We start from the raw sequence: 5743 nt of genomic DNA, 5'->3' as shown, positions 1-5743 counted from the left end.
AGCCCAGTAGAAAAGGGTCAAAATCCCCAGGTTAAGGAAAGTACTGCCCCAAGGGATGCTCCCAGCACTGCTCCCAATTCACCTGCATCCAGAGAGCCATTGATGTGCCTGGGCAGGATGCTCAGCTCCAGTGCTGATGTGCTTGGTGCACTGGAAATTGCTATTTTGGGTTCCAGAGGAGGGGGAAAAAAAAGCTTTTATCAGTCCCATAGGAAGCATTGCCATGGCTCTGTGGGCTGGGCAGGTTTCTGCCCAAAGTCATTCGCTTGTCTCCAAAACAGAGCTGGGAAAAACAAGGGGAAGGGCAGTGCAGCACAGCCTTACCAGCTTCTGGAGGCGAAGGCAAAATCCTTCATGGGTAAGGGGAGTGGGAGCTTCATTAGGGGTGGAGGGGAAAGGGCTTTCCCCCAAAATTATGAGAATTATCTGCCCACCGTGCTGGGAGCAGGGTGCTGGGCTCTGCAGTAGCATCAGTGGCTCTCAGCTGCGGGAGCAGGTAAAGATTCAGCCGAAGTGGGAAACAGCCGAGATTCATTTCTCCCTCAACACCTAAATAAACACTGCGCCCACAGCCACACGCTGCCCGCCCGGCGGTGTGCGTTACACATCCACAGCGCAGGAACCGGCCGGCGGAGCGGCTCCAATATCCCGGCTGCAATATCCTGTCCCCGACAGCAGCTCAGCCAGATGCCGTGGGAGGTGTAAAGAGCCCGCAGCAGCCAAACACAGCCTGCTCTGCTGCCCAGCACTGACTATTCTGGCCTCCAAAGGGCAGAGGACTCTCCTGGAGACCCCCATGCACGGGCATCGCACCCACCCAGCACATGCTGCAGGGATGCTGCGAGGAGCAGGGTGCAGGATGCAGCTCTGCTGCCTCATACACTGCTTGCCAGAGCGTAATGGGTGAGCTGGGCTCCGGCCCCGTTCTCAGATTGTGTTTCGCTTTCCCTGGCCCAGCATCCGAAGCCTCCTTCCAGCACGCACGAGGCTCACTTGGCGAGGGCAGGCAGGGCCAGCCCAGGCTGCTTTTTTCAAGCAGGTCCCAAGGCCTGGCCCCTGAGGGGGTGAAAGGCTCTGCCACCAAAAAGCCAGGCTGGGGTGGCTGGTAGGGGATTTCAAGACAAAGCCTGGAAAGCCTTTTGCTGTCTCTGCCCACAGCCCTCACCTGGAACAGTGGCACCTCCGCAGCTGGAGAACAACCTGCCCCAACAAAGGGAACACCTGGGCTGGAGTCAATAGCTCCTCATGCTCATCATTTAAATTTTTAGCTCTGGGGCTGCTGACAAGCCCCCTGCACCTCTGTACCACCACACGGGATGACCACCAGCTGTCAGCCCCGCACTGCCAGCGCAAAGCCCAGGACGCAGGTAGCAGGACCTGGGATGATTTATGCCTCCACAGCAGATGCATTGTTCAGGGTTTTTCAAGACGTGCTGTCAGCCCTGGCTCGGAGGAGACAAAGCCGGGGGAGCCGACCACCCTGCAGTGAGGGGGGACCATGCCTACGTCTCAATCCCTACAGCTGCCTGCTGTCACCGTGCCCACACCACCCTCAAGTACACGGGTCCACCCCAAGCTGCACTTCACACGTGCTCCTCTCATCATTCTCCAGATTTACAGCACAGCCTCACGTACTGCCCTCATCCGGGCAGGCAAAGTAGCCCCATGCTCCCCGCAGCATCGCCCAGCCGGATCGCGCAGCACAGACGGAAATATGGAAGGAGACCCCTTCTAAATCAAGTTTGTGCCCCGTGTCAAGACAGGTTAGCCTTCCCCCTCCCCAGATAAAGGGTACAGATGTTAAACTGATGCCACATTTGATCACAACCAAAAAGCCAAGAGGGCTTCAAACGTTCATTCATCTCGAGCTGCAAGCACGGCCGGTTCTCGCTAATCAGATAATTACTCCGCTTCTTCCCCAGCACGAAAAGCAGCCAGGCAGCGTGAAGGTTTCCTTCCTCCACGAGACCCTGCTCAGAGCTGGGCTCGGAGATTTGCAAGAGGTTTCCTCCCTTTTGAGAGGCGGTGCTGGGGATGTGGGGCTGGATTCAGGAGGATCGGGCCCCGGACTCAAGCTTCCTGCTCGAGATGAGCGGCTTTGATCTAAGCGCATTGGGGCTGTTGGCATCTCCATGAGATCAGGATCATGGGGAGCCATGAGGGATCAGCAGGGTTTAAATCCTTCTCAAACTCCACAAGATCATTTCAGACAGCAAGGGGAGTGAGGAAACACCAAACCAACACCTCCAGCGTGGCACGAAGCGAGCAATGAGCAGACCAAGCTGCCCACGAGGGCCTGACGGAGCAGAGCAGAACAAGGAGATTTTCTTCCTGGAGACGTCTGCTGGAAGCAGTCTGAAACAATCCCATTTATGTTGCTTTTTAACAGCAAGGTCAGCTCCTTTCTTCCTACCCCGACATCCTCCATCAGGGCCTCTTTCTGGGAACTCGCAGCAATGTGCCAGATGTCAACGAGAGACAGAAAAACAACCGGGGGCCAAACTGGGGCATTTTGCCACTGCCCCCAATCCCAAACCGCACCGAGCTGCCTGAGGTGTGTGCGTAGGGGGTGAGTAATACCCCCTGCTCCTTGCTGTGCTCAGGAACGGGGTGAAGGATCTCCTCTGCCTCAGCTCTCCCAGCAGCATCACCCCCAGCCAGCACCCAGCTCCCTGCTCCTCGGGGACAAGGGGGTGGCCGTGCCACCGAGCAGCTCCCTGACCCCACTGGGACTCAGACCCTTGTGCTCAGCCCCCTGTGCCACCAGCAGCAGACCTCGCAGGAAGGCCAGAGCCACTGGGGGAGTCCAACATCACCACCCCAAGGAGCAGAGGAACTGTCGGACCACCCTGTTTTGGGTGGAGGGCACGGTTATGGCCAGATTTCTAGGGGGGACTTTCAGGGTTGCAGACCCCAGGCACGCAAACACCACGTCAGCCACTGCCCAGGGTGAGGAGGATGCAGTAGGGAAGAAAAGAAACCACAAGGCTTAAAAAAAGAAAACCACCTACATTTGGGGACACTCTGTACTCCTCTTCAAACTTTCAGCTCAGGGCATGTTTCCAGGCTTCTTCCTTTTAATAAAAAAAACCCAAGAGCAGGAACACAGCTGCCTTCTTTTCAAAGGCAGGTAAAGGCATCCAGTCCCAGGATCCAGGGCTAAAACCACAAAGCTTTAGCCCTAAAAACACAGCTCCCTGCCCTCCTCTGAGAGGCGCAGAGACCAAAGGGAGGGGAGAGCCCAGGTGGGGGCTTTTATAGGTGCACAGGTGTCCCTGGTGAGTGAGGCAGGTGGGGAAGCAAAGGCTGTGAACAGAACCACAGGTGTGGACAGCCACAGGCACAGAATTTCCCTCCCTCAGTTTTCCAGGTTTTCAGGAGTGACCTTGGGAAAAAAAAAAAAAAAAAAAAAAAAGGAAGAGCCGTAGTTCTTCATGTCGAGGGTGATAACCCGTTTGTCACCGTGCAGGCTGTCTGAAGGCTGCCCAGGTTTTACTTTATTGCGTTCCTGGGTGTCACCAAAACCCAGCTGAATTACTCTGCCAACTCCATCATAAAATAAATAAATAAAATAAAAAAGAGGGGGAAAAAGTGACTTTGCTTTACATCTCCGCAGCAGGCTGGAGACCGGTGCTTAGACCTCTCCACTTATCTTTTTTTTTTTTTTTTTTTTTTTTTCGTGAAACCGCTGAAACCAGCAGGTGAAAGGCTCCAAGCCCCTCAGCGGGACAACATCCCCGACCCCTAAATCGGGCGCGTTTCATCACCGCACCTTCGGCCCCCCGAAATCACCAAGCGCTCCGGGGCTGCGGGTGCCCCCCGGTTCCCTCCCTGTGCGCCCCCACCCCGGGCTCCGGCCGCCGGCGGAGCGGGGCCGCGCTGCGCGTCCCCGGGAGATGCTGGGGGGGGTCCGGTCCCCCCTCCCCGGGCTGCCCCTGCCCGGCCGCTGCCTCGCCCCGCTCAGCCAGAAGGTGACGCCGTCCGCCCGCAAATTGCTGCCAGCCCAATTAGGCGGCCGGTATCGGCTGCAATCACGGCTGCTGATAGAGATAAATGGGGAAGGCGCTGTCTGCGCGACAATAGTGGTGGTGGCTTCTCTCTCTCTCTTTTTTTTTTTTTTTTCTTAAAGGGGGAGGAAAAGGAAAAAAAAAAAACTTTTAAAAAAAAAAAAACAATTGAACTTTTCATCAGCTGCTAATCATGATTTTTTTATTGCTTTGCTTAGCATTTTCTGGGGAATAAAACCTCAGAGGAGCCCAGCCTTTTGTGGAAAATGAAAGGGCATATAAAAAAATGAATGTACATGGATTCTAAATATTTCAGGTTGTATGACTTTGTGTTTGACCTTAGCAGAAGATGAACTAATCCTGCAATATAATAGACTTTCATAGAGATATGGAAAATGGCTGCTTTTTTATCTCAGTTGCCATGGGAACCATCAGAGAGAAGGCCTAGCTGAGATGCAATAGAAGGTTATTAAATGTGTGCTTGTGTATATTGGAAAAATACAGCTTTTTGTCATCTTGTGTCACTCATAGGTCTTTAATACGTAATGTTTAGGTTATTAATAAACTAACACAGGTCCATTTTTTATGGGGAACAACTGTGAATACAGCCATAAAAAAATTAGTACAAGTTGAACATTTGCAAAACTCTTGAGCACAGGCAGGGGCTGGATGGGGCTGCTGCTCGCCCAGAACTTCCCACAAAAGTTTCTCTCCTTTTCCAGGAGAAGGAAGGGGTCAGACGAGCCCTCCTCGCCGACCGCAGAAGCCAGGCACCCCTCTGCCCTTGCCAGATGGGCAGAAGGGACTGGGGCACTGGGGACATCCAGTTCCTAACGGGGCAGTGCTGGGGACAGAGGTGTACAGAATAAAATGCTGCCTTGTGAGGTGACCGGGCACCAGTCAGGGGCTGCCAGGGAAAGAGGGAGCTGCGGGGACGTCTATCCCCGGCTCAGAATCACCTGCCCTGGAGCCAGGGGCTGCACGGGCGGGCTGCGAGGTGGTGGTTGTTCTGTTGGCATTTGCAAAAATAAAAATAAAATTAAAAAATAAAAAGGAAGAGGAGAAACAAGGAAACCTGGGAAAAAAATGAGGAAAAAAAAAAAAAAAAAAAAAAAAAAAAAAAGGAAAGAAAAAAAAAAAAAAAAAAAAGGAAAGAAAAAGAAGAATAAAAGGAAAACAGAAAGGGAAGAAAAAAAGAAAAACAAAGCCAGAAAGAAAAAAGGCTGATGCTGCCCTGAGCAGACTTCGCGGTGACTCCAGAATGGGAGAAGGACTCCCTTTTTGTGGGGTTTTCTTTCCTCCCCCATGCCCACCGCTCGCTCTTCAGGCTCAGGATGCCCGCGGCTGGAGGGGGCTCCCCATTTTGGGGTCCTCCGCTCCACTCGCCGGGGCTCCCCAGCGCAGCACAGCCAAATATCGGAGATGGGCACCTTGCAAAAAGGTTTTGCCATCCCACCCTTGCTCCCCCGGCTCGGGGACGGGCTGGGGACGCTCTCCTCGCCCCAGCGCAGGGCTGCGTGTGCTGAGAGCCCCGGGGGTGTCCCAGGCCCGGCGGGGGCACCCCGCACGCACCGCAGCCCGGCGTCCGTGCATACTAAGCAAGGCAAGGAACACATAGATTTTGCCTATCTGCCGATCAAACGCGGAGATCTGCTCTGGTAAATGATGCATTAGATGTGGTGGCTGTATTTGTTGTGTGAGTTTTGAAAGGGTTCCGATAATCTGGAAGCGAGAGA

Source organism: Aythya ferina (genome assembly GCF_964211825.1).
Source record: "Aythya ferina genome assembly, chromosome: 10".
Classification (NCBI taxonomy): Eukaryota; Metazoa; Chordata; class Aves; order Anseriformes; family Anatidae; genus Aythya; species Aythya ferina.
The sequence above is the reverse complement of the archived record's forward strand: the minus strand, read 5'-3'. Positions refer to the sequence as shown.